This window comes from Dermacentor variabilis, chromosome 11 (assembly GCF_050947875.1).
Source record: "Dermacentor variabilis isolate Ectoservices chromosome 11, ASM5094787v1, whole genome shotgun sequence".
NCBI lineage: Eukaryota > Metazoa > Arthropoda > Arachnida > Ixodida > Ixodidae > Dermacentor > Dermacentor variabilis.
Genome location: NC_134578.1, coordinates 91624077 through 91650182, shown reverse-complemented (window position 1 = coordinate 91650182; position 26106 = coordinate 91624077). Strand labels below are relative to the sequence as shown.

Sequence of the window (26106 nt, the reverse complement as noted above, 5' to 3'; positions counted from 1 at the left end):
TTGTAGATAGACATCAAAGTGGCGCTTTCGAATTGTGGTTGCGTCGCTGGTAGTTCTCTTTTGATTTCCATTACTTTCTAGGGTTTGTATTAGTGGATAAATTTCTCTCTCTGAACATTTCTTTTGCAGCCCAGTTCTGATCGCTGTACTTCCAGCAATGCAGCGCATTCCATTTACAGGGCTGCGCAAGTTTTTCTATGCCAGGAGCGAGGTTGTGCTCAAAACAAAACAAGATCGTGCCAGCAGACAATCCGATCGATTTTGCGCAGCGAAATCGATGCATCCCCGAGACGAGAAGCGACAAATAAATAGTCATACTTTAACGACAAGTGGGACTAACATGCCACGGAAAACGCTTAAGACATTGCACTCTTTCAAAAAGACGGTTGTAGTTCAAAAAAAACGCGAAGACGTTTTTTCGCATTCCAGATAGGCGCACTGCAGAAGCCCGAAATCACGAAGTTTGCTAAGTAGGCAGGCAGTATGTCTATAGTCCCCGATTCCCGGACAATTCATGCGGCGAAATTATAGGATTTTACAGCCTCTTAAGATTGTTCCTCTTATCCCTTTCTACCGCGCACATTCCTCTCAGATAAGTCACACTCAGGGAAACTGGCTAATTCGAAATTACCCGTAACGAAAGCAACCTATTGCAACAGTAATATGCGGGCAAAATGGAGCAACCACTTTATTCACGCTACGGGATTTCATGTCCTCTAAGACCCACAAGCCGCGTACCTTCCCTGCATAATACTTAATTCGCTCTATGGGGCTGCTACACTCGTCAGCTCAGATAGTTGAGCCGACAGCACTGTGCGATAGCGGCACTTCAAGTGGCAGGACCTCGGGTGAATGCTCAAGTGGGACATGGCGACGCCCTTACTTAACCCGCCTGTCGGTTTGCACGGAACGGCGACGGAACATCGCACGATGCCCAATGCCGTTCGGTGACTGAACCTGTAACCCACACTGCGGGAATCTCCCGCCACGCTCCGGCACACGAGGCGGACGCAGCCGACACTGACAGCTTGAAAGAGAAACCGACTCCTGGTCCTGCTAGTTTTTCGTGAATTGGCGAGGCGCGAATGTGTGTGACCCGAATATTATCAGCAGGCACCGAAACGTGCGACCGTGTGTGCGGCCGGTAGACTCACCGGAGAGAGAGGGAGAGCTGGTTGCGCAAGTCGTAGTAAAGAGGTTGTCGCACCGCGGTGGCAGTCGGAAGCCGTCAAAGCTGGAAAAGGTACAAAAGAGAGAGGGAGAGAGAGGGAGAGACATAAATTAAATATCAGTGACTTCTAAGAAACTGCAGGGCGCAAAGAGACCGATGGAACGATCGATACGCGTGAGACGGCAGACCCGGTTAACAGTGTGCCCGTAATGCATTCTTTCTTTTTGTTTTCAAATGCAACGGTTTCCCACGGAATTTCCAGAGAACCGTTACAGCGAGCATGTGGTCTTTGGATTCTCGTCTCACATACACAGATAGCGGTGGCTCCGATACTTGCTTCCGGGAAGCGTTTAGCTGGAAGTCTTGAGCATGTGTATGGTAATTATGATCTCTCATTTCAATGCGATGCATTCGTTGCCTCATTCCAGGAGGCCGGTAGGTATTTCTCCTCGCTCTACTCATTTTGTAATAAAAAACAAATGCATGTAAAATACTGAAATTGAACCTGTGCATGTCTAGTACAGCAACCCAGTGTCCTTACCACAAGAGTACGATCACACACGTGGTCCTCTCGTGCCAAAGCCGACTTGCTGTTTCAGATGTTTGGGTCACGTTTCAGTTTCTTGTGGTATTTACTAGTGACAGCTCGCGCTTTGAGACATGTGTTAGAAGCTGTGTCGCATTTGCGTCTCTTAATCATGAACCAGACCTCTTCTTTTATTACGACAGCGATTATACACAGGCTCGACACGTCTTTGGCACCTCCGCTGTCGTTGTGGTGCGTTTCCGCTCAACAGCCCTTGCACACCTCGCGCTGGTATTGTTACAGGATCTTTAGAAAAGTGTGGAGTGCTTTTATTTCCAAAAAAGGATGATGCTAATTGAACCCACCGTCAACGTTATGCGCTGTCGCCTTCGACGCAATATTTGGCCTTATCGTTGCCTTCTAACAAGTTTCTGACAAGAAAGCTAGCATAAAAAGGCTAATAAAAATAATTAAATTATCCAGACTGATGATGCGCTGCTGTGAAAGGCCACAGTAGATGTCAGTTACCTTACTCGTCGTAGGAGAAACTAGTTGGTTTCATATTTTCTGTTCCCTTAATGTGTTCTACCCTTTCACCTTCCCCTCTAATGAAGAGCAGCACACCGGACATCGACGCTGGTCAACATCTTTGCCTTGCATCTCCTACCTTCCTTCTTTCTTTATGGTCACGGGACATTTTGCTAACGCGTGCATCTGTTTAAACATTATGCCCTTTATCTCTGTATTATCTTTCTGCTTCATCCCCTCTCTTCCGCTGAGTGGGTAGCCAACCGGCTACTCTTCCAGTTAACATCCCCCCCACTTTATCTCTTAATATACTCTCTGCCAGCAGCCCTGCGGCGGACTTCTCTAGATCTCACACCGAACAGCACTTTAAGTTCTGGGCTTTCACATGCGACAGCCGTAATGACATTACGAGGCGAGCCCTAGTGAAGCACCCTGGATGCATTTGGCCATCTGAGGTTTTGAAATTTCAAAGCTTTATTGTTTAACACGCGCCCAGCGCGCGGTGCACAAGCGTTATCACGTTGCGCCCCCGCAGGAACCGCCGTGGACAGGAACGAAACCGCAACCTCGTGCGGAGCAGCGCAGCTCCGTAGCCACTCAGTTAGCGTGGCGCGCGAACTGCAGTTTACTGACATTGCTACGACACGAGCAGTCACAGCACGAAACGTCCATTGCTTAGTCGCGTGAAACGTTAGACGTGAACGAAGAATGCGTTCGAAGAATGAAAATAGAGGAATTCCAGATTAACCTACTGAACAGGTATTCGGCTTTAACTCAGGAAGAGGACCTTAACGACAATCTTGTGGGCATCATTAAGGAGTGTGCAATAGAAGTAGGTGGTAACTCCGTTAGACAGGATACCAGTAAGCTATCGCAGGAGACGAAAGATCTGATCAAGAAACGCCAATGTATGAAAGCCTCTCACCCTACAGCTAGAATAGAACTGGCCGAACTTTCGAAGTTAATCAACAAGCGTAAGACAGCTGACATAAGGAAGTATAATATGGATAGAATTGAACATGCTCTCAGGAACGGAGGAAGCCTCAAAGCAGTGAAGAAGAAACTAAGAATTGGCAAGAATCAGATGTATGCGTTAAGATACAAAGCCGGCAATATCATTACTAATATGGATGAGATAGTTCAAACGGCTGAGGAGTTCTATAGAGATTTATACAGTACCAGTGGCACCCACGACGATAATGGAAGAGAGAATAGTCTAGAGGAATTCAAAATCCCACAGGTAACGCCGGAAGAAGTGAAGAAAGCCTTGGGGGCTATGCAAAGGGGGAAGGCAGCTGGGGAGGGTCAGGTAACAGCAGATTTGTTGAAGGATGGTGGGCAGACTGTTCTAGTGAAACCGGCCACCCTATATACGCAATGTCTCATGACTTCGAGCGTACCCGAATCTTAGAAAAACGCTAACAAAATCCTAATCCATAAGAAAGGGGACGCCAAAGACTTGAAAAGTTATAGAGTGATCAGCTTACTGTCCGTTGCATACAAACTATTTACTAAGGTAATTGCAAATAGAATCAGGAACACCTTAGACTTCCGTCAACCAAAGGACCAGGCAGGATTCCGTAAAGGCTACTCAACGATAGACCATATTCACACTATCACTCAGGTGATAGAAAAGTGTGCGGAATATAACCAACCTTTATATATAGCTTTCATTTATTATGAGAAAGCGTTTGATTCAGTCGAAACCTCAGCAGTAATGGAGGCATTGCGGGATCGGGGTGTAGACGAGCCGTATGTAAAAATACTGAAAGATATCTATAGCGGCTCCACAGCCACCGTAGTCCTCCATAAAGAAAGCAACAAAATCCCAATAAAGAAAGGCGTCAGGCAGGGAGATACGATCTCTCCAATGCTATTCACAGCCTGTTTACACGAGCTATTCAGAGACCTGGATAGGGAAGAATTGGGGATAAGAGTTAATGGAGAATACCTTAGTAACTTGCGATTCGCTGTTGATATTGCCTTGCTTAGTAACTCAGGGGACCAACTACAATGCATGCTCTCTGACCTGGAGAGGCAAAGCCGAAGGGTGGGTCTAAAAATTAATCTGCAGAAAACTAAAGTAATGTTCAACAGTCTCGGAAGAGAACAGCAGTTTACGATAGGAAGTGAGGCACTGGAAGTGGTAAGGGAATACATCTACTTAGGACAGGTAGTGACTGCGGATCCGGATCATGAGACTGAAATAATCAGAAGAATAAGAATTGGCTGGCGGGCGTTTGGCAGGCATTTTCAGATCATGAACAGCAGGTTGCCATTATCCCTCAAGAGAAAAGTTTATAACAGCTGTGTCTTACCAGTACTCACGTACGGGGCAGAAACCTGGTGGCTTACGAAAAGGGTTCTACTTAAATTGAGGACGACGCAACGAGCTATGGAAAGAAGAATGATAGGTGTAACGTTAAGGGATAAGAAAAGAGCAGATTGGGTGAGGGAACAAACGCGAGTTAATGACATCTTAGTTGAAATCAAGAAAAAGAAATGGGCATGGGCAGGACATATAATGAGGAGGGAAGATAACCGATGGTCCTTAAGGGTTACGGACTGGATTCTAAGGGCAGGGAAGCGTAGCAGGGGGCGGCAGAAAGTTGGGTAGGTGGATGAGATAAAGAAGTTTGCGGGGACAACATGGCCACATGACCGGGCTAGTTGGAGAAGTATGGGAGAGGCCTTTGCCCTGCAGTGGGCGTAACCAGGCCGATGATTATGACGAAGAATGCGTGGCTCTGACGACGAGGTCTTCGATATCGAGCTCCTGATGCGGATTCCTCAGAAGCTGCTCACGGAATCGAGAACTTTTTTCTCTCCTCTGATTTTCGCCGCGAAGCGGACTGCACGCCACTTCGCGTGTCAAGGCGTCGAAATTCTCAAAGCGAGACTGCGTCCACCAGGGGTGCCGCAATGAACTGGAGCGGAACGACGTCACTTTCCATCCTCCTCGCCTTCCATCTACGCGCGCGCACAAACACGCTTTCCATCTTCACAGAGAAAAAAGAAAAGAAGAATAAAAAAGAAGGAGTGTGAAATTCTGTGGCAGAGGGGTGCGGGCATTGAAAGCGGATGACGGCGGAGGATAAATAAAAGCCCCGGTTGAGGTACGGCTATACTTGAGGGCGTGCGAGCGTCGAAAAGCGTGAAGCCCGAAGTTGCCATTTCGGCTGATTCTGTCGCACACATGTAAAATTATTGGCTATTCTGGGAGCGAGAAATGCGCATTTAGGTGATAGGTGTGTTGGCGACGGATTTGGAATAATCTTTTCTTTTTCTTAGACGAGATGTTTTCGCGTTTGAAGACATAATGGGCACATTTGCCAATCGTGCCAATTTTTTAAAGTATTTTTTTTCCCGGTCCAGCAAGAGAAGCGCAGGTTCACTGGCTATGATTAACTACTCATACCTTACGTTGGAAACCCGTGCTCGCGCCACTAGCAAACACTTTTCCCTGTGCATTGAGTCGACAATCAGCTGTCGACAAAAACAGGTTTGGTTTGACAAAATTTGTGCGCCTTACACCTGCCCATTCGATACTCAAGGCCGTAATGTCTTAATGATCAATACTTGCACCACTTAATAGCATTCGTTTGGGTAATTTCATTTACCTTTTGGTTGCAAGTTTGCTTGCCGGATTCACAAGAATAACTAGCAAATTATTAGAGAAATCTTCGCAAGTGGTAACGCCTCCAATTCAAATCACATTATCAGTGAAAGAATTCGTTAGCTAGAAACAATCAGTGCGCTGTTCATTGCTACTGGGTAAGCATGGAGCAGTGCCCCAGCCTTTTAACGGTGCTATTCCAGATGAATAGCTCATGTTTTTTGTTTTGTTTTTTTGTTTAGATTCGCCCGGAACACGCTAAAGAAACCAACACAGATGATCAAAACTAGCCAGGTACGTTTCACTGCAACCTTTTTTCAAATTCGTGTTGCTACTTTGTTGGACTAAATCGCGATCCGACTACGCTAGCGTTAGTCGAACAATACGTTACGATTATTGGTAAAGCCTAATGTTTTTAGCACGTGAGAATTTAGGCACATTTTCTTTTTGTCACATTTTCTCGCATTCTTGATCACACACTTCATCAAATAGACGCATAATGGAGCGCTAATCACGTGTGGGCATGCGGAATTTAGAAACACAAACGCTGGAAGAAGCTGCAACCGAAGTCATTATTATAGTAAACAAAATAAGTGGTGCTATCATTAGGCAAGAATCTAATGATAGAAGTAGGCAAATATAAGCGTAAAATGCACAGCTAAGTAAGAGCGTGAATAGGCAGAAATGCTTTGTGTTTCAAAACCATTAGAAAGGTGTGCTGCTGCCTTGGCGTATAATAAAACGTTTGTTGTGCTTGATAAAATAACCGGAAAGAATTTTCGCACAAATTTTCCAGCGGTAATAGTCGCTGCCTCCGTTAACACCATGTGTAACTCATGCGTGTTACGATAGCACACTGATACGATGCGGACGCTGCGAGTGCAAATACGCATAATCGCCACAAGTTCACGGCATTTGTTTTCCGCGGTGAAAACGTGTTAGCGGATGAGGCTGTAAACGCGTGGACAAGAAAAGGTAATCTGTAAACAGAAATGAAAGCAAGCTGAAGATTAATTTCATTTCTCTTTACAGATGACGTTTTTTTGTCTGCTCATTTACAGTCGCCTCCGCTAATGGCGATTTGAAAAATTCAATTATAGAGAATACTCTGGTACAGCCCATTGCTTTGGTTCTTGAAGCACTCGTATACCTTTCTGCAGGTGAACGAAACTAATAGATGAATCAGTGGATCAATTAATCTATCTATCTATCTATCTATCTATCTATCTATCTATCTATCTATCTATCTATCTATCTATCTATCTATCTATCTATCTATCTATCTGTCTGTCTGTCTGTCTGTCTGTCTGTCTGTCTGTCTGTCTGTCTGTCTGTCTGTCTGTCTGTCTGTCTGTCTATCTATCTATCTATCTATCTATCTATCTATCTATCTATCTATCTATCTATCTATCTATCTATCTATCTATCTATCTATCTATCTATCTGTCTGTCTGTCTGTCTGTCTGTCTGTCTGTCTGTCTGTCTGTCTGTCTGTCTGTCTGTCTGTCTGTCTGTCTGTCTGTCTATCTATCTATCTATCTATCTATCTATCTATCTATCTATCTATCTATCTATCTATCTATCTATCTATCAATAAATCAATCATTCAATCAATCAATCTTGAAATTCTTCGCGATGTTCCACGGCATCTTTTCCGTCAGGAACGTGCCCTTGTGCGTCACTGAATAGAAGGAGCTTTCACCTTTATACGTGATTTTCTTTTTTTCCACTGAATAGTAAAACACGTTCGCGAGCGGATCTGGGAAAAAATAAAAGAATGAAAGTGAGAAAGACTGCGCCTCAAGTGCGCGTCGCGTGGCGTACATGGCAGTGTACGTCTCGCTAGCGGCTTTGCTATGCTCGCTTTCAGTGATTGACAGTTAAGGAAACGAGCAGACACGGTCGCGTCGGCGACAGCAGTTGCAGGACCTCGGGTAAGCTGCCTTCAAGCGCGTAACGGTTGTCATTAGTCCATCGAAGATGAAATTCGAGCAGCTGCGCGCTGTTATCCGTGCACTGAAACCACGTATACGTGTTTACCTTCACTTCCTTGTCTAGCGTCCTTTGCCACTAAGGCTGAAAGATCCAACTACTCCAAGGAATTTTCGCTTTACCGTAAGGTTTCCTTCCACGAAGCGCACGAGACCCGTAACGTAGCATTGGAATACATTTAGGCTTCCTTTTTTTTTCTGCACTTGTGGCTACGCAGAACAACCTGCCTTTCGTAGTCGTGAACACTCATTGTAGGGTGAAGTTCAGATCTCAGACGGAATCTTGTTTCCAATAACGATGTCGTATTACTCGTACGTGTTGTTCCGTACTTGACGCTTCTTAATCACTCTTGCTGAGACTTCTGTCTCTTTTGTCAGCTGTTCTGTTGCCTGCATAATAATGTTCTAGCACTCTCATTGTGACTCACTCCCTGTAACAGCCTGAGAAACGCTCACAGTATTGATAAATAGGTAAATAATAATTAACCTTCTTTTTCCGTTAATGCAAGTGCAAAAGCGGTGCTCCGGGCATTCAATTCGGTGCTAATTTCAGAACCATTCCTCCCGCTTATTACCAAACTTGTTTCCAGAAAGTATTTCTTCATGATTTTGTTTAGTGAAACGTTCCGACACGATCGACATGCATAGCCGATATGCGTATGCAGAAAGAAGGGCAGCCATGACAAGACCCCAATGCCAACAATAATAGTAAGCTTGAAATCTCGCAGGTCACTGTCGGTCACTGTGGCTATTGTGTGGTATCCCGCAGCGTTAATGTGCAGGACGTCTTACACATGGTACACTTGCCGCTGAGTGAATGACTAGGAAAGGAAGGATGCGTTTGTGGTTAAAAGAATAATGGGTTCACTTGCCAGCCCAATGCAGTTCCTCCAAGTGTGAGCTGTTCTCAGAGAGAGAGAGAGAATAACCTTTATTTAAAGAGCAGGGGACGACCATCATCGCCTGCTTACAGAGAAAGAAATATCTACCCGAAAATACGTCCACGGTAGCCAGAGAAGGGTTATTGGGTTATCACACGAAAACAACAGAGTAAATCATGCCGCATTGTCCTGCTGATGTCATTCTATCACTCAAGAAGGCCTAGTTTGGACATGTGGAATAAAGCTGAAAATCGTTTGGTTTACTCGCAGTAGCTATTCATTCTATGTGTTCTCGCTAGTTATCGTGTCATGTCTGAATCCGTAGTGGGTAATATGTATAGCCACGCCAAAACAGGAAGGGCCCCACCGAAGCAAATTATCTGCGAGAGAAACGACAAAGATACAAGTCCGTTTGCAACTGCCACATCATGCTGCAATATTCACAACGGAACCCGAGACTTCATCGCATCGATGCTATGTGAATGGATTTCCCGCTCGGCGTACGTGTGGAAATCGGGACGACGCCACGCCGGGCGCACATACGAGCGATACACCTCCGCACAGCCCTTGGGAGTTCGTGACACGGTCATCGTCGAGTGCGGCGCGTATCGCGTGTGAGACGCACGCGTAGACGCCGCCGCACGTCGTCTCGACCGGCTGTCGTACGCGCGTAGCCGCGGCTGCCAGTTGCGCAGCGCTTGCCGGCGCTCCGTTGACCAATGGGGTCAGCCTTCTACCGAGAGCGCGGCATGCTCCTCTCCCACCGGGAACCGCGTGCTGTTGCCGTAGCGCTTCCCCTCCGTCCCCCTGTAGACTACTGCTCGCCGTCGCACGGTCGCGGTCGAACAGGCAGGGGGTATACGAGACCGACCGCGGATAGCGACATCCACCCAAGATCTGATATTTCTAGAAGATTGATGGGCGTAAGTAAGATTGAGATAAAGAAATGGGTAGCGCGGATTAGAGAGCGAACGCGAGCACTTTATGTTTATTTGACACCAGGGGGGGGGGGGGGTGCTAAAAACCGTTTTACCCTGTTTTTTATTATTATTATTGGTTCACGAAATCACTCTGTTACGTTTTCCTATTTTGTTTGACTTTCCACGAAGTCGCGTATTTTGATTATCGTTTCTTTCCTTAGGCATTACTCTGGATATCTGGATTTTTCTGAGGCACAACTTTCTGCGTTTGAAATCTAATAATAATAATATTTGGGGTTTTACGTGCCAAAACCACTTTCTGATTATGAGGCACGCCGTAGTGGAGGACTCCGGAAATTTTTACCACCTGGGGTTCTTTAACGTGCACCTAAATCTAAGCACACGGGTCTTTTCGCATTTAGCCCCCATCGAAATGCGGCCGCCGTGGCCGGGATTCGATCCCGCGACCTCGTGCTCAGCAGCCCAACACCATAGCCACTGAGCAGCCACGGCGGGTGTTTCAAATCTAATAAACAGTTGAGTTGTTTGAGCAGTACGCGTGACATATATAACCGGTGGTCCTTGTGAGCAATGCAACTTGATTGAAGGAAAGGGCTATAGAGGGAAGGAAATTATTATATGCAGTGATGAGTTCAGCGAAATTGCAGGTATGTGGTGGAGGAGGCTGACTCAAGTGAGGAATAGTTATAGATTGGTCATAACGGAAGAAAATAAATTATGCAGACCCAATGCACATACTGGAATCCATGTGAAGCGAAGGTTTAGTCAAGAGCGGTGTGTATTGAATCATACGCAACTAACGGTGATGCGTGCAGTTATGTTTACTTTCATTCTATGCAACATGAAACCCAGCGTAATGCTAGTGTTTGTGCATCACAAAAGTCACAAGGTTATTCCCATGCAATTTTTATGCTTGAGCATTGCAGCGCTCACAAGATCTGTCGAAACGAAAGCACCGAATTAGGAAGATGCACATTTTCAGATTCACATCACGAGGACGGGAGCTCTCTCTGATGGCTGCCTACAAAAGAACGGCGATGGCTGGATTCTGCACAGATAAATGCGGCACTTATATGAATGCATTTAGCGATCCTGTACCTATTACGTCTCAGTGGCATACAATCATTACGAAAGACTGTGAAAGAATGGGTGCACACTCAGCGGCGTGCACGTACACAATTGCAAAATGTTTCGCCATTTTATTATCAGATCAGTGCGCTTAGCGATAACTCCTAGTCGACACGAAAGCTTCCTTTGCTTTTCTTTTTATTGCATGAATTACTTTTCTTTTGTCAGGCAGAACAGAGCCGTTCTTACTCTCATTAGTTTAATCGTCCGTATAGAGCATTTCTGTAAGCCCGTTGTCTAGCACAAACATTCGGTACACATATAAGCTTTGTATATACGAGTGTGTATGTCCACAAATGTGTCCTCCAGTGCATCAACCGACCCAGAAGCAGACAACAGCCAGCAGCAGCCATGCCATAGCCGGAAGTTTAGACAAAGAAAGGTTCAATAGCCCGACAAACAAAGCACCCAGAGAAATGCAACGACACACAGGCAGAACTGTCAATTGGGGTCTATTATGTCGATAAACACGTTTTTCTGCGGTCGGTTGTGTCGCGCGTCTCACTCGGTGCTTCGTTTGTGCCGCTATTTTTCGTTATGAAGGAATCCACACTTGACCATCATTCGGTAGTTTTATTGAGATCGCGGTGAGATCGCTTCTTGCAGTCATTGACATTTTTTTCGAGACGCAGAAAAATTCCTACTTCCCGATTTCGTTTCTTTTCTTTAGCCTAACTGTTAAATGTTAACTCTCCAACTGATCTGTTCATTAATACGTTGAGATATTATTGACTTTCAGCGCAGCAGGGCGTTGATCTTATTTTTGTGCATTACCAGCTACGGTATGAGGAGCTTGGCCTACTAAGAAGCCCCCAATACCAAACAATAGTTGAAAGAAAAAAAAACGCTTAATGTGAGAAGCGTATAGATCAAATTACAGTCTGCCTACCATTTGATAGGAAATGTCAGAGTTTACTTGAAACATTTGGCAAGTAAATAAATAGATAACTACATAAATAAATAGACTAATAAATGGGTAATGAAATAATTATTCAACTAAATAAATAAAGGCCTGCGATTACGTGTCCTCAAAGCGAAGGCCCTTGCTCTGCCTGTCGCATGTCACATTGACTACATTGGCAAGGGGGCTCGTTGCTTGTTTGGCTCGCTGTGCTTGTGGTTGGCACCGTGCCTTGGAGCCCGCTTTATTTAATCCTGTGCTCTGTTGCAGAAAGTTGGTTTTCCCCTTTTACTCACCGGTTCCTTGAAGAAGAAAAAGGATAAGGCTAATGGGATGATGTCACGTTTGTATACACATGAATAAGACACTCGACACTCTTTCCAGCCACAACAGCTAACTTCAGTGACCCACTGATTTAGTATCGATTGTGCTCTGGGCAATGTCGCCATGTTCAACGGACGTCACCAAACTTGTCTCCAAGAGTAGTAGCAGAATGCATTGCATGACAGTGTTGTATTGGCGACCCTCACAATGCATCCTAAGACGCTTGCCCGTCATGCGCAACAACTTTCATCATATCTTCCTCCAAGGGTTCAGTTCTTAGCGAAGAGGCAAGTTTTGCTATGGTTGCCCTAGCTATGCGACACTACAAGGAAGAAAAAAATAATAATACCCGCCTGCATTCTACCTTGCGAAACTGGACGTACGGCGAAGCTGTTGACGATGTTAGATATGTGGCGTCCCTCAACTGACGTTAGACGGCGTTAGACAAGCGCCGCCACACAAGAGACGTGCTATGTCGCGCGTGCGCGCACGTGCGCGGAAGTGCAGCCTACATCCTCATTCTAGTAGGCCCTCCGCCAAGCGCAAGTGCCTTACTGAAATAATTGAATTTTTCAAAGTACACTGCGTCAGAAAATTTGCATACTATACGACTGACACACAAACTGCAGACGTCATAGGTTCAGATTGTAGTTCGAATATACAAGAAAAGGTAATTCTGTTGAGCCGAAACTCAAGGGCAAAGCCCTTTTTCCGCTGCCGTTTCAGGTCACCGTAAGTGGCCGCGGCTTCTAGGCAGCGATACTGTTTTTGGGTGAGCACGAGCCCACGAAAGACACCGACCAACTAGAGGCTAACAACGTCGCTGTAAAAAGAAAACACGCAGGCTGTGAAACGATGGCGGTTTCGCTTGGGCGATCAGCGGAAATATGATACGGGACACCTGATCACGCTTAACACCCACTTCCCTCTCACTAGTAGGTGTCCACGCTTTATCAAATACAAACAACAAAAAAGAAGCAACGCAAGTAGCAAGGCTTAAGTGATCAATTCTGCGGTTCCCAGTCAGCGCGCGCTAAAGCGACACCTCGCCACAGTGTGGTGGTCTTCGACGCCAACGTTGCGGCACCGCGACCTTTACCGCCGCCTGGCGCCAACGAGCGCCACTTCACGCGCCGCGAGGCGCCGCCGCGCCGCCGCGCGCCTGTCGCAAGCGCGGCAAAACAGGCGACGCTCGTCGTCGCCCTCGGAGTTTCGGCGGCTCGCGGGAAGCGCGGCGACTTTTGCGTCAGCGTCGATGATTTTTTCGCCGTGCCGCGGCCGGCGGAGAGCCGTGACGGCCGTGACCGCGTCTCGTGAAACGCGCCGTCCCATTCTGCAGGTTGCGACGGGGTTCACCGGCCCCGGTAATTACGGTGGGGAGGTGCATTAGCACGCTACGCGGTCTGCGTCCGGGGCTCCTCGAGCTGTCCGCCTCGGCGGCGATTACGCGCGGCTGCGGCGGCGGTGAACGCGACGGTGCCTGTGTATACCGTATCTTCCGGCCCGTTGGCAGCGCGACGCGTGATTGAGCGGCGGTGATTTCTGGTCCCTAGACCTTGTATTGGGCGCGTCGTTGCGCCCCATCGATCCCACACTTTCAACGCAGCATTACAATAATAGACAAAAACACAACAACGTCTCTGACTCTCTTTATATATATATATATATATATATATATATATATATATATATATATATATATATATATATATATATATATATATATCGTATCATCAGAAGCCATGGACAACACAGGGGAAATCACTTGTGCTGAATAATTGAATTACAGAAGCGTTAAATAATGGCAATGAAAGTAGATGAAAAGACAATTTGACAGCGGAAGACGAACATCCTTTCTGCCGCAGGCAACACGAGTACGTGATGTTTTTGGGTGAAGGCGACTGGCCAAGAAACCCACACGTGCTTCCTGAAGGCATCAATGCTGCCGGATTCGAGACACTCGTCATGTTATGAACGAGAATAAAGCGGGTAACCAAGGGACCGAACTTTTGTTAATCATATATGAATAATGTTCCATACGTGCTGGCTGAATATATATATATATATATATATATATATATATATGACAATCATATATGATTAACAAAAATCCGGCCCCTCGGTTTACTAACTGTCTCCTCTTTTCTTGTCCCGTTACTATACGAAGTGGCATGCTAAACCAGAACAATATAGGAAGAAGAAAATACAAATAATTAATTTCTTTCTAAATCATCCAGATTAAAATTAACTACCGCAACACTACACACAAAGAACCTAATATTCAGCTAAAATACACACATATAATGAACAATGCATGCCCAGTCGTCAGCGCATGACTTGCGAGTCGTCTACATTTGCCGAAGATAGTTCAGTTCGCAGCAAACTGCGCACAAAAAGCTCTAACGCGGAAAAATTCAATTCAGATGCAAAAAAAACACACACACACCAAACCGAAGCGCACAAACTTTCAATCACACCAGAAAATTATTGCGACAGCATCACGTGGTCACATGTGTGCTGCTATGGCTCATTCGCTACGCTCTTCTAGAGTTCGAGGGTTTCGAGTGCTTGCATATGCAGTGGGCTCGGCATGCAATCCTGGTCGCGTTGAAGAACCCCGCGCGGTCATAATTAACAATTCCATCCGGCACGATAATTTACTGGCTATGGGGTCGCGCTGCGGAGCTCGAGGTCGTGGGTTCGATACATGCCACGGCGTCGGCATTTCCATGGTAGCCAAGTGTGAAAAAGCTCACGCAGATGCGCTTAGATTTGCGTGCATATTGGGGACACCCGGATGGCCACAACTGATCCGGAGTTCCCCACTACGGAGTTCCTCAGAATCGGATTTTACTTTTCCGCACGTAAAACCCCGGAATTTAATTTAATTGTTAAGGTTACCTCTGAGCTTACCGCTGCTCCATCGCTCATTGCGCCCTGTGCGGTTTTGGCACGCTAATATAAATGAATTATTGCCTTTAGAATTATTTTTGGCAAATAAAAGAAACGAAAGGTTAAGCTTTTCTGATACAGGCACCTATTATTTTTCGTAAACGCCTGTTGACTACAAAGACAATAAAAAAATGGCCGAGGGGCGGAGAGCACCCCACACAGGCTGCAACGATACAGGGATGAAAGCACTTGCGAACGCTTTCACGCCTCAGTGTTCCGACCGGTATTTCACTGAAGTTACGGGGGTCCCACACACGTCGCAAGTTGACAACCGGTAGTTTCGAGACCGCAGCACGCCCCCTTTCACCCGGTCCCTCCGCTTTGCCACAGAATGCAGCGCAAATCGCACCAGTTATGGGGCGAACGCCCGCATTTTCACGCTAGGCCTGGTAGCCCGTTGTTCCAGAAACGAGTGTAGAGTGTTAAATAATTTACACCATTAAAAGTGAAAAAAAAGGTGTAAATGTGTCCATAAACCACACCTTTAGGGAGTCAGTTACATAAATCGCACCCTAAGGGTGTCAGTATAGACACACTCAGACCCTTTTTCACATTAAGGATGTATATTATTTTACAGTGTATAGCTTGTATCCTTGTTTTTTTGGAATTACTCATTGGATCTTAGATGCCTAATTAAATTAAATTAATTAAAATAATTAATTAAATAAATAATGATATAAACTAAATGAATTAGTTAAAATGATTAAATTAGGTAATTGCGTGGAACATATTCATGGAATGTCGGCTCTTCCTTCACTCTAGCTTCTCCACCCTGCTATATTATATTACTCTTGATATGGTTTAATATATGTTTCACCGACTCAGTGTAGAGTACATGTAAAAAGACTTGATTTCCTTAGGAGAATTTACATTAGATGAGGCTAACCGAAATGCAACCTCCTTCGTTCCTTTTCTTTACGCATCTCCCAGTCTTCTTCACCTCCCCACCACCTAAACTGACCCACAAAGTGACAATATATAACTTTGTAGAGAAGCACCATCGGCCATTGAAATCGTAAATTTGCTCCGCAGCAGCAAATTTCTTACACGGCCCGGTCACTGAAAGTGACCGGGCCATGTGAGAAATCCCACCAGGACTCATCAATACGTACACTGTGAAGGCACTATGCCTGAAAATACCAGAACATTCTCCAGCCATTCCGGTTTCATTACGTTTACAGTTTACGGCGCACAATTTGTGGACGATATGCGTTGCCGCCAGCAGCGAATATGCACACACTTGTGCACTGGTCTTCCCGTCAAGCTTGTACGGCGTCGCCGTCTTGCGTGTTGCATCTCCTAGAAGCATCGGTGACCATACAACGCCCCACAGTAATTTCCGTGGTGCTGTATTCTCTGTGGTATCAGCAGCTGGCCTCTCACGGGCTGCTGTACGAACTACCGCCTGTGACGCGGTCCTAGCGTTCGTGCGCGCACTGCGAATGCTCGCAGATTGCACAGAGCCAGCCCGGCATCGCGAAAAGATTGGACTTGGACTACTCGTGGCGCAATTGTCCTTGTTGAGGGCCACGTCGAAGTCCGAGCGCCGGCTTCCGAACAGTAGATAGCACTACTTTGTCGGCGCAGTGCCACTTCGGCACCGTTGAAGGCAGTGAATACGGTACCGCAAGCTGTCAATTATTAGTTGCGTGCGTCCAAATAGCTGAGGTCAGTGCAGAGGGTTGCGTGATCGAGTTGATAGCGCAGAAGATGACTACATCGGGACCTCGTTTGCTCCTAATAGCTGTCCTCGTACCCAATTTTTTTGTTACTTTGAGGTTTCTTATCTGCATCATTATTCCTTCTTTTACTACCGCTATATATTAGGCTGTGGCCGAAATTATTTGAAAGTTATTATTCATTCGTTTAACTTGATTTCAGAGAAAGGCGAGCAAGGCTGTCGGTAACAAGGCGGATGAAACTGAATTGTGCGTACGACCGATCTCAGTGCACAATTCAGATTACTTATATTAAGTTTAGTGACAGGTTCATGCTGTCAGGTTAGTGATAAACAAAATTATGACCGTTTATAACACGATGACCATATGTCAAGTGCCAAGTTAAAAACGGACTAATGACTGATGCCTCTTCAGTACCATCTCAATTACGGCTTGTTGGAACCTTTCATATAAATTTACTTTAGGCGCTACAAGCTCTTCTAATTTACCACTTACATTTCTGAGAAATTCAGTGAAAATCCTCACCGGGTCACGTGCCATGGCGTTTTATCTGGCGGACGCATCAGTAGTTTTCAGGCTGTGACACTGCGCCATGCACTACATTGGTACTCGGTACTCCCGGTACAAACGAACTGGCAACCGAATTGTCGAAGCAACGTAAAACATTATGTACTGCTGAAGATACCAAAATCATCAAAGATAACTCTATACCTGTCTCCGTAGTTAACCTAAGCTGTAGCCGCCCGGCACTGTAGTTAAAGAAAATTCGTTCTAACACGTTGCTTTCGAATATTTGTCACATGTTGTTGGCGTACGTAGCCAGTAGCAGAATTTATGTTGTTTTACTGCGTATGAGCACAGATTTACAAAATGAGAAGGCCGCTGCCGATAACTAACGACCGCCTTAATGTAGCAAAGATTGTCGGCTGTCAGCTATAAAAAAGGCGGTCGTCTGAAATCTCTCCACGTATATGTCCATCACGCATATCTATGCCACGTTTCAGGAGTATTTTAGTCAGGACTACAGTGTTAACAACTAATCTTCATATATTTAGTTAATTATATATTTGGCTCAACGTCCCGAGCCTGTTCATGGGGGTCGCCATGGGTGGAGTGCTGCGGATTGATTTTGGGCGGCTGAAATTAATGAACGGACACAGAAATCTGAGTCGGCAAGTTTTTGCGTTTCGCCTCCATCGGTGTGAACCCGCGACCACGTGAGCAGCCGCGAAATGCCACTACCACTACGCAGGGGGCAGAGAAGAGTACCGTGGAGAAAATTAATGAAAGAACAACAGCAGCGCTGGCTCTATGCCTCGCAAATCCGCTGATCCGCAAGTGCTTAAGATCATCCACAAAATAAAAGATCCACGTAACATACCTCCAACTAATGGGACGTCCCGTACGGGCTGACTCATGCCACCAAAATCTTCACGCAGTATTGAGCTCGGTAAATCTCTAAAGTTGCCGCGCGCACAACACGGTTGAATGAGCGCGTCCGGCGACGCCTGTTATTGGTTCGCCCGACGCACACTCGGCGAATGCCACCGGGGGAAAGCGACCAGGCTGAAGACAGCAAGCGTGATTGACTTCGACGACGCCTGCTGCGCCCAGCAGCGCAAGTCGGTGCACAACTTTTTAAACCGGCGCGCTTTGAAACGGATTAACCTCGCCGAGGCGCCGAGCGGGGAGGCAAGAGGATATCTGATGAAAGGCTCCGTCCGCAGCAGCCCGTGCCAGGTGGAGTCGTGCACGGGACACGGAAAGAGGTGCAAGTAAGCGCGCGTTCCTTGCGCAGGTGAACGTGCAGCTGTGATTTGCAGCGCTTCGGACGTTTAGCCAAACGCCGTCTGACTGACTAAACAGGCGGCATTACGTGCTGCGTGTAACTTCCATCGCGGGGGCAAACGCTCTCTTGCGAGGGAAGAAACAGGCCCTCGACACGGCGAGACGCAATCAGGGGAAAGGTGTCCCACGTCGGAGCGGATGGTGCGGACAAAAGCGTAAGACAGGAAGGCGGGACTTTTACAATCGCAGAGGGCTTAAGGTAAACAAGTGCGCGCGCAGATCTTGCCTAACCGTTGACTGGCAGTGTTGAATTATTATCAAGGTAATTGCAAGCTATGAACCAGCCTCTCGGGTCTATCAGTGCTAATTTGCTTAATTTATTTGATTCAGCGCGAGGTCAAACGGCAGCAAGACTAAGTACTGCGCTTGTTTGTACAGATCCATGTTGAGGGAGAAAGCAGCGCAGAAAAAATGGGACCAAATACATGTCTTTGCCTCTTGTTTATCGGGAAGTTTTGGTCTGAAGTAGGCACAACAATATTTCTCACTGCAGCTACAAAGTAACTGGAAAATTTACTAAGCACGCCCCAGTTAAACACAAAAACGTCGTGTGTTCGATGAAACATGGAGGCATAGACAGTTTTGTGCGTGAATTTCCATAAACCAGAATTACAGTATTTGCACATACATGGTAGCACTGGTTTTCAATAGCCAGCTGCATAATTTGGGCTCTGGCTAATAAATACGTGCACCAAAGGTGGCACGCAGCGTGTCATTGCTTGATGCTCAGCGGTGTTGTACGCTATTTGATGCTGATAGTTGCTGCTCATTTGTTGGCATTGTCGGCGAGAGCGAAAAACTGGCGTTGGTCAAATTGTTCCAGCTGTTCTGGGGCAATGTTTCACAGAAATTGCAGGTCTTGTGTAACTTGCACCGCATTCTTAGGGCTGGTCCGAAACCCGCGCACAGCGCATCTCTGTGTGCCATTCTACCCAACTGTATGAACGCAATTCGAGGTGTACTTAAACAGTCACTTGGTGGCTATAATCAGACTAATCAGTACTGATGGTTTGTTCAACATACTACATATTACTGCCATGGGTATTAGCCACATATCTCGAATTCAATGTCTGCTGAGCTACGCAATAAACGGTGAAATAAAGAGCTGACTCTTTAATTTCCTGTTTCCTTTAGAACATGACATCGCCTCTCACTTTGGGTAAATCATTCCCCATAACAATCATTTGTCTGTAGATTTTTTCTTACGTTTAATGCGAATAACATATTTAGCCTACTTGAGCCCCATTGGGCTATATATCTAGCGCCATTACGCCGCCCTTCAATAAAAAAAAATCCTTCAAAATTTATCTGGTGTTGGGCCGAATTAAACCCACGTCCCACGGGTTCCTCAAGGACAACTGCTCGAACCAACAGCACTGTACCGCGAATACCCGAGGGCAGCGAGGGATTAATTCTATGCGCCAGCACGTGCCAACGCTCCACGCATCTCGGATGCCACACGAAAGCAGGCGCTGCTAGATGGCGCAGCGTATCCAGAGGGAAGCGCGAGAGAGGAGGCAGGCTCATACATTATGCTTTCAGCAGTGGGAATAGGGTGTGTCGGTACATTACTTGAATGCTACATGCATAGACGTCGACAGTAATCATGAGACGGGTTCTGCCGGAATTGTTTGTTTCTCCTTTCCGCTATGCACTGACGGTAACCCTTTAAGGTCGGCGTCTGGAAAGAGCGCCCGAGAGTGACAAAGGAGCGGTGATCGGAAGGGAGCGATGCGTTAACAAAGACCGCTTCACCACTTGCAAAAGACTGGAGGGGCGTGCACAATGGGTAAGCCTTTGCATGACAATGCTTAGCGATAATAACAAATCACCTAATGATTGGCGTCTATGGGTTATCTGGCTGGTCTGTGACATCTGACGTGGGGCGTAATAGAAAAGGGGGGAGCTCGAAAGTCGCAGGAGACAGCGATACAGCAACCTTCAGTTTCAGTTTCAGTTTATTATTCGTTCATAACCATTTGTGACAAAAATGGCAGACAGACAAGGGTCCCAAAGTCAGAGACTGCACGGGGATACTTGGATTAGGAGTTATATAAAAAAATAAAGCCGAATAGAGAGCAGAGAAACAAAATATCAAATAAGCAAAATATAACCAAGAAACTGAGTGATGACACACATAAAAGACAAAAGGAAATAAAAGACGGAAGGAACCTTTGATGCAATATTGCTGGCTCAATGCTGCAGAGAGCAGAATAATAGTTGGCTGCATGTTAATATCATGTTAATTGTTATTTTAACCATAGTATTCCCCCATTCGTATAGTTTCGTATTCGAAATGCTAGAAAACAAGGGGCTGCGACTGTCGAGTGCATGGCCAGAACAGCGGTGGAGGCTGTACGTGAGCGTTGCTCAGCACATCAATTTATCTGCAGTTTGTGCTTCTTGCTCTTCATTCTGAAAAGTGGATATTTGTATTAGCCTTTGTTAACTTCATTTGTCAGCGCGTTCCTTTTTTCCTTTAACAATGAGTGAGGTCATTCTCCTACTAAATACTACTTTAGGATCGCTCAAAGAAAACGCTCGTTTCAGAGATTACCCGCACCTGTGGAGCGTAGCTATGCCAACGCCACTCAGATTTAATAACACAAGCATACTTAATCGTTTCAATTTAATAATTCAGTAAACATGGCCATTCGTAAAATTGGTGATTAATAATCTTAGAAAATCAATCCTAACCAACAGGACCATGCATGGCAATGACACAGTAAAATTAGGTTTGACCTTAGGAACCACGCTTCTGTCATGAAATGTTACGACAAAATACATAACACAATTGAAGTTCAAATAAAAATAAACGCCGCCTCAACTTGCTCTATCAACGAAGGCATGTCATATAGTGAAGGAACTGTCCTAACTATACTTATCAGGGTGGTTGAAAAATTTTATGCCACCTTTCTCACTCACTTTAACATAGAACTGTATGCCGGTGGCAACGTTGTGTCGAGCACGCCAAAATAAAAAAAGTTCGATGATGTGAAGACAGAGCGAGTAGTGAGAAGGTAAGAGAAGAAGAAAAAAAAAGAACTTGCGTAGAGAGGTAACCTATGCCGACTGCCTAGACTCAAGAAGTGGTCAAGTGATTCCTGTGGTGTAATTGAACATAATAGGATACATTTCGTACGCAGTGGGGCCTGCTTCCTATTCTGATGAAAAGCTGCCTTCATGTTGTACTGGGTCCTGTTTGGATCAGACTGCTGGTACGATCTGTTGGGAACTCGGCGCTGACGCCCGTGGTTGTACCTGGGTCGCAAGCCCCAAGGGTAGCGTTGGCCTGGCGGCCTGGGGTACAACTGGAAGCATCCGAAGGTCCCGGCAAAGCATGAGTCGACTGGTAACAACAAAACAACTTGTTTATTTTAACATCGCAAAGAGTTGGCGGTCAGGTTTGACCGAAGTAGAGAGACGGGAGAGCACTTTACTCAGCAGAAGAAATCGGAGCCCTCCTTTTGGCGTCCGGGGGCAGCTGTTTTTATACTCTCGCAGTTGAGGGCAAGAAGGAACCCCTCAAAAGACGAGCACGTGAATGTACAATGGGCTAATGGTGACGCCCACTGTCGTAGCGATGCCGTAGCACCATGTCGAGCACGATCTCGTAGCACCCTGTCGTGGCGCTGCCGGTCGGACACAATGACTGTAATGAGAGGATGGTCCCTGCTTTGGCATCGCCTGTTTCGGGCACAATGACTGGAATGAGATCCCTGCTTTGGCATCGCCTGTTTCGGGCACAATGACTGGAATGAGATCCCTGCTTTGGCATCGCCTGTTTCGGGCACAATGACTGGAATGCGAGGATGATCCCTAGGCGGTCGCATCGCCGCAGTCGCGCCTGGAAACACCTGGCGATGAGTGTTGCGGCGACGACGATCGGGCCAAAATGTCTGCCGCCCCGCCGCAGTCGCGCCGGCAAAACCACGTGTCGCAGGCGAAACGCAACAGACCGCCCCGCCGGGGGAAGGAGATCCCGATGGACAGGGGACTGCATCCGCTGTCCGGAGGGATGTCGCTCGATGATGCTCATAACCGAAGTCGGGCGTCCCTCGACGTTTCTTGAGCGCAGCGCACAGAGAAGGCCTCGTTCTCTTGTTCAGGTTCGCACGGGACACTGCAAAGTGACTTCGGGAGAGTTCACATTTTTGTTCTCGTTCCCGGCAAGCGTTAGAACTACGCTGAAACTCAACCGCTCAGTCAGCAAGCACGGCACAACCCTCACTAAGCCCTGCCAGGCTCTTTCCCCTTTTTATACCACTGCCTAGTTCCTTACAGTAGTCTAGCATCACTCAGAACGCGTCCACAAATTGAAAAATTGCACTAGAAAGCATATCATCACTTTGAAACACTAAACAAAAGCAATATGTTAAAAAAAAATCCTGCCTCAGGAAGAAAAACATCAGTAACAAACAATTTTGAGGCTGATTCCTACGTTAGGGGCTTCGACTTAAGCCATCGGCGTTACCGTTGAGACTCCCCTTTTTGTAACGCACCTCAAAGGAATATTGTTGTAAAGCGAGGCTCCAGCGCAGGAGGCGGCCATTTTTGGGAGAGATGGTCTGCAGCCATTGGAGAGGGCAGTGATCCGTCTCAAGGATAAACCTCGAGCCGGCTAGATAGCATGACAATTTCTGAACGGCCCACACGAGACACGCACACTCTTTCTCGGTGGCGCTATACGCCTGCTCACGACTGGTCAGCTTACGACTAGCATACAGGACGGGGTGTTCTACTTCTCCATTTTCCCGTTGGCACAGTACAACGCCCATGCCTCGCTCACTAGCATCGCACTGAACAATGAACCCTTTTGTATAGTCTGGCGATCGTAGCACAGGCTGGCTTGTTAGGGCACTCTTTAGGGCGCTAAAAGCTCTTTCCTTTGTCTCGTCCCAGACGACTGTTTGAGGCTCTGTCTTTCTTAGAGCATCCGTCAGGGGAGCCGCGATATCAGAGTACCTAGGGATGTACCTCTGATAGTAGCCGGCGACACCTAAGAACGACCGAATATCGGTCTTTGTGCGCGGTTGCGGAAAGTCTCGCACAGCGGCCACTTTTATTTCAGAGGGGCGGCGACGACCCTGACCAATCACGTGACCGAGGTAGACAACCTCGGCTTGTGCTAACTGGCACTTAGGAGCCTTGACTGTCAAGCCTGCTTCGCGCAGGTGGGTTAGCACTGCCCGCAAGTGTGTCATATGCTCAGACCAGGATGCGGAGAATATCGCTACGTCGTCTAGATACGGTAAAGCGAATTCTTGCTGTCCCCGCAACACTTTATCCATGAGACTTGAAAAACAGTATGGCGCGTTCTTCAAACCAAAACTCAACACTTTAGGACGGAATGTTCCCATTGGTGAAATGAACGCCGCATACCTACTAGCCTCTTCTGTAAGTGGAACCTGCCAATAACCCCTGACAAGATCTAGGGTGGAAATAAACTGAGCGCTACTAACTTTCTCAAGGCGCTCCTCGATGTTAGGGATCGGATAAATTTGATCCTTAGTGATGGAATTAAGCCTGCGGTAGTCGACGCAAGGACGAGGTTCCTTGCCCGGTACCTCAACTAAAATCAAAGGGGAGGTATAATCACTCTCACCTGCCTCAATAACACCGAGCTGTAGCATTTTCTTTACCTCAGCCTCCATAATATCGCTCTGGCGGGGTGACACCCGATACGCCTTGGATCGTACTGGCTCTGTGGAGGTAAGTTCTATATCATGAGTAAGTACAGAAGTCCTACCAGGCCTCTCAGAGAACAGACCTTGAAACTCTTGTAATAGCCGGTGTAGTTCGGTTTTCTGCTCGGGCGACAGCGGTGCTTTACTGATAAGGTCACTAATGACTTGACCGGTGTCTTCCCTGTTCGTCACTGAGCCTAGTCCCGGAAGCTCAACCGGAAGCTCTTCAGGAACGTTTACCATCATGCACACCACTGCTTCCCTTTGTCTATAAGGTTTGAGCAGATTACAGTGGTAAACTTGCTGTGCTTTCCGCTTTCCTGGCAGACTTACCACGTAGTTAACGTCCGACAGTTTCTGAACAATTCGTGCTGGGCCCTCCCACTGCACGTCTAGTTTGTTGTTTAGCGATGTGCGCAATATCATGACCTCATCGCCAACCTCAAAACGACGGGCCCTGGCTGTCCGATCATAATAAACCTTGGCCCTCTGCTGGGCCTTTGTCATTGCTTCACCTGACAACTCCTGTGCCCTTCTTAAGCGTTCGAGGAGCTTAAGCACGTACTCCACCACGACTGGGTCGTCGCCCCTACCTTCCCATGATTCTCGAAGCATGCGAAGCGGAGATCGAAGCGAGCGACCGTACACCAGTTCAGCTGGCGAAAACCCCGTAGCTGCATGCGGCGCGGTCCTTAAAGCAAACATCACCCCAGGCAGACACAGCTCCCAGTCAGTTCGATGTTCAAAACACAACGCTCTCAACACGCGCTTCATGACGGAGTGGAGCTTCTCAACGGAATTCGACTGTGGGTGGTACACTGAGCTGTGTAACAGCTTTACCCCACACCTTTCGAGAAAAGTTGTCGTCAAAGCGCTAGTAAACACTGTGCCCTGATCTGATTGGATTTCCGCAGGAAAACCAACTCGCGCAAATATGGACAGTAGTGCATTAACTATCTCAACTGAGCTGAGTTCTTTAAGCGGCACTGCTTCAGGGAACTTTGTCGCCGGGCAGATCACAGTCAAAATGTGTCTGTACCCCGTGGCTGTTACCGGCAGAGGTCCCACTGTATCAATAACGAGCCGTCTAAAAGGCTCCGTTATGATAGGTACCAATTTCAACGGCGCCCTTGATTTGTCCCCTGGTTTGCCCACCCGCTGACAAGTGTCACATGTCCTCACGAAATGGTCTGCGTCCCGAAAACACCCTGGCCAATAGTACTCTTGCAAGAGACGGTCCTTAGTTTTCTTAACTCCTAGGTGTCCGGACCACGAACCCCCGTGTGACAAGCGCAACAGATCCTGACGATAGCATTGAGGCACGATCAGCTGATCGAACTCCACTCCTCGGCGGTCTAGATACTTCCGGTACAGGACTCCACCTCTTTCCACAAAACGCGCAGTTTTCCTGGCGATACCTTCTTTGACATTGCAGCGCACGTTTTCCAGGCTGCCATCCTTTTTTTGCTCGGCTATCAAAGCCGTCCGGCTGACTTTTAGCAACCTATCAAGTCCGTCTGACGTAGGCGCGATGAGCAAATCAGTAGATAGCTCTTCTAACTTTCCCGCATCGGGATTTTCCTCTCCGGTATCTGGTGCCTTTAACGTTACGGACTCAAGTTTATTCAGTTCGGGCGTGCTCTGAATATCAGCTTGCTGCGCCTCTGACCCTTTTTCGTTGTTTGATAACGTCGGCCCCGCAACTACCGCCTTTGCAGCGAGCTCCCGAACCTTCGACCTGGTTAAGGCCTGAACACTAGCTTCACCAAACAAAAGCCCCTTCTCGCGCAGGAGGTGATCGGACCTGTTTGAAAATAGGTACGGGTACTGGGGTGGCAGCATAGATGACACTGCCGCCTCTGTCTCAAGCGCTCCGAAAGGTCCTTCAATAAGCACCTTTGCTACTGGCAGACACACGCTATGAGCTTCCACG

The 26106-nt window shown here is 47.0% G+C and overlaps 1 protein-coding gene across 3 annotated transcripts in view; it reads right to left on the bottom strand.

Moving 5' to 3' along the window:
• The window catches only part of LOC142563855 (prestin-like), a 275908-nt gene that overhangs the window by 152624 nt on the left and 97178 nt on the right, over positions 1 to 26106 (bottom strand). The window contains exon 2 of one of the 3 annotated variants that reach the window (XM_075674524.1): positions 1155 to 1234. The exons of the other annotated variants lie outside the window; for them this stretch is intronic. The gene's annotated coding sequence lies outside the window, so the exon portion shown is untranslated. The remainder of the gene's footprint in view (positions 1 to 1154; positions 1235 to 26106) is intronic. 3 annotated transcript variants of the gene reach the window in all.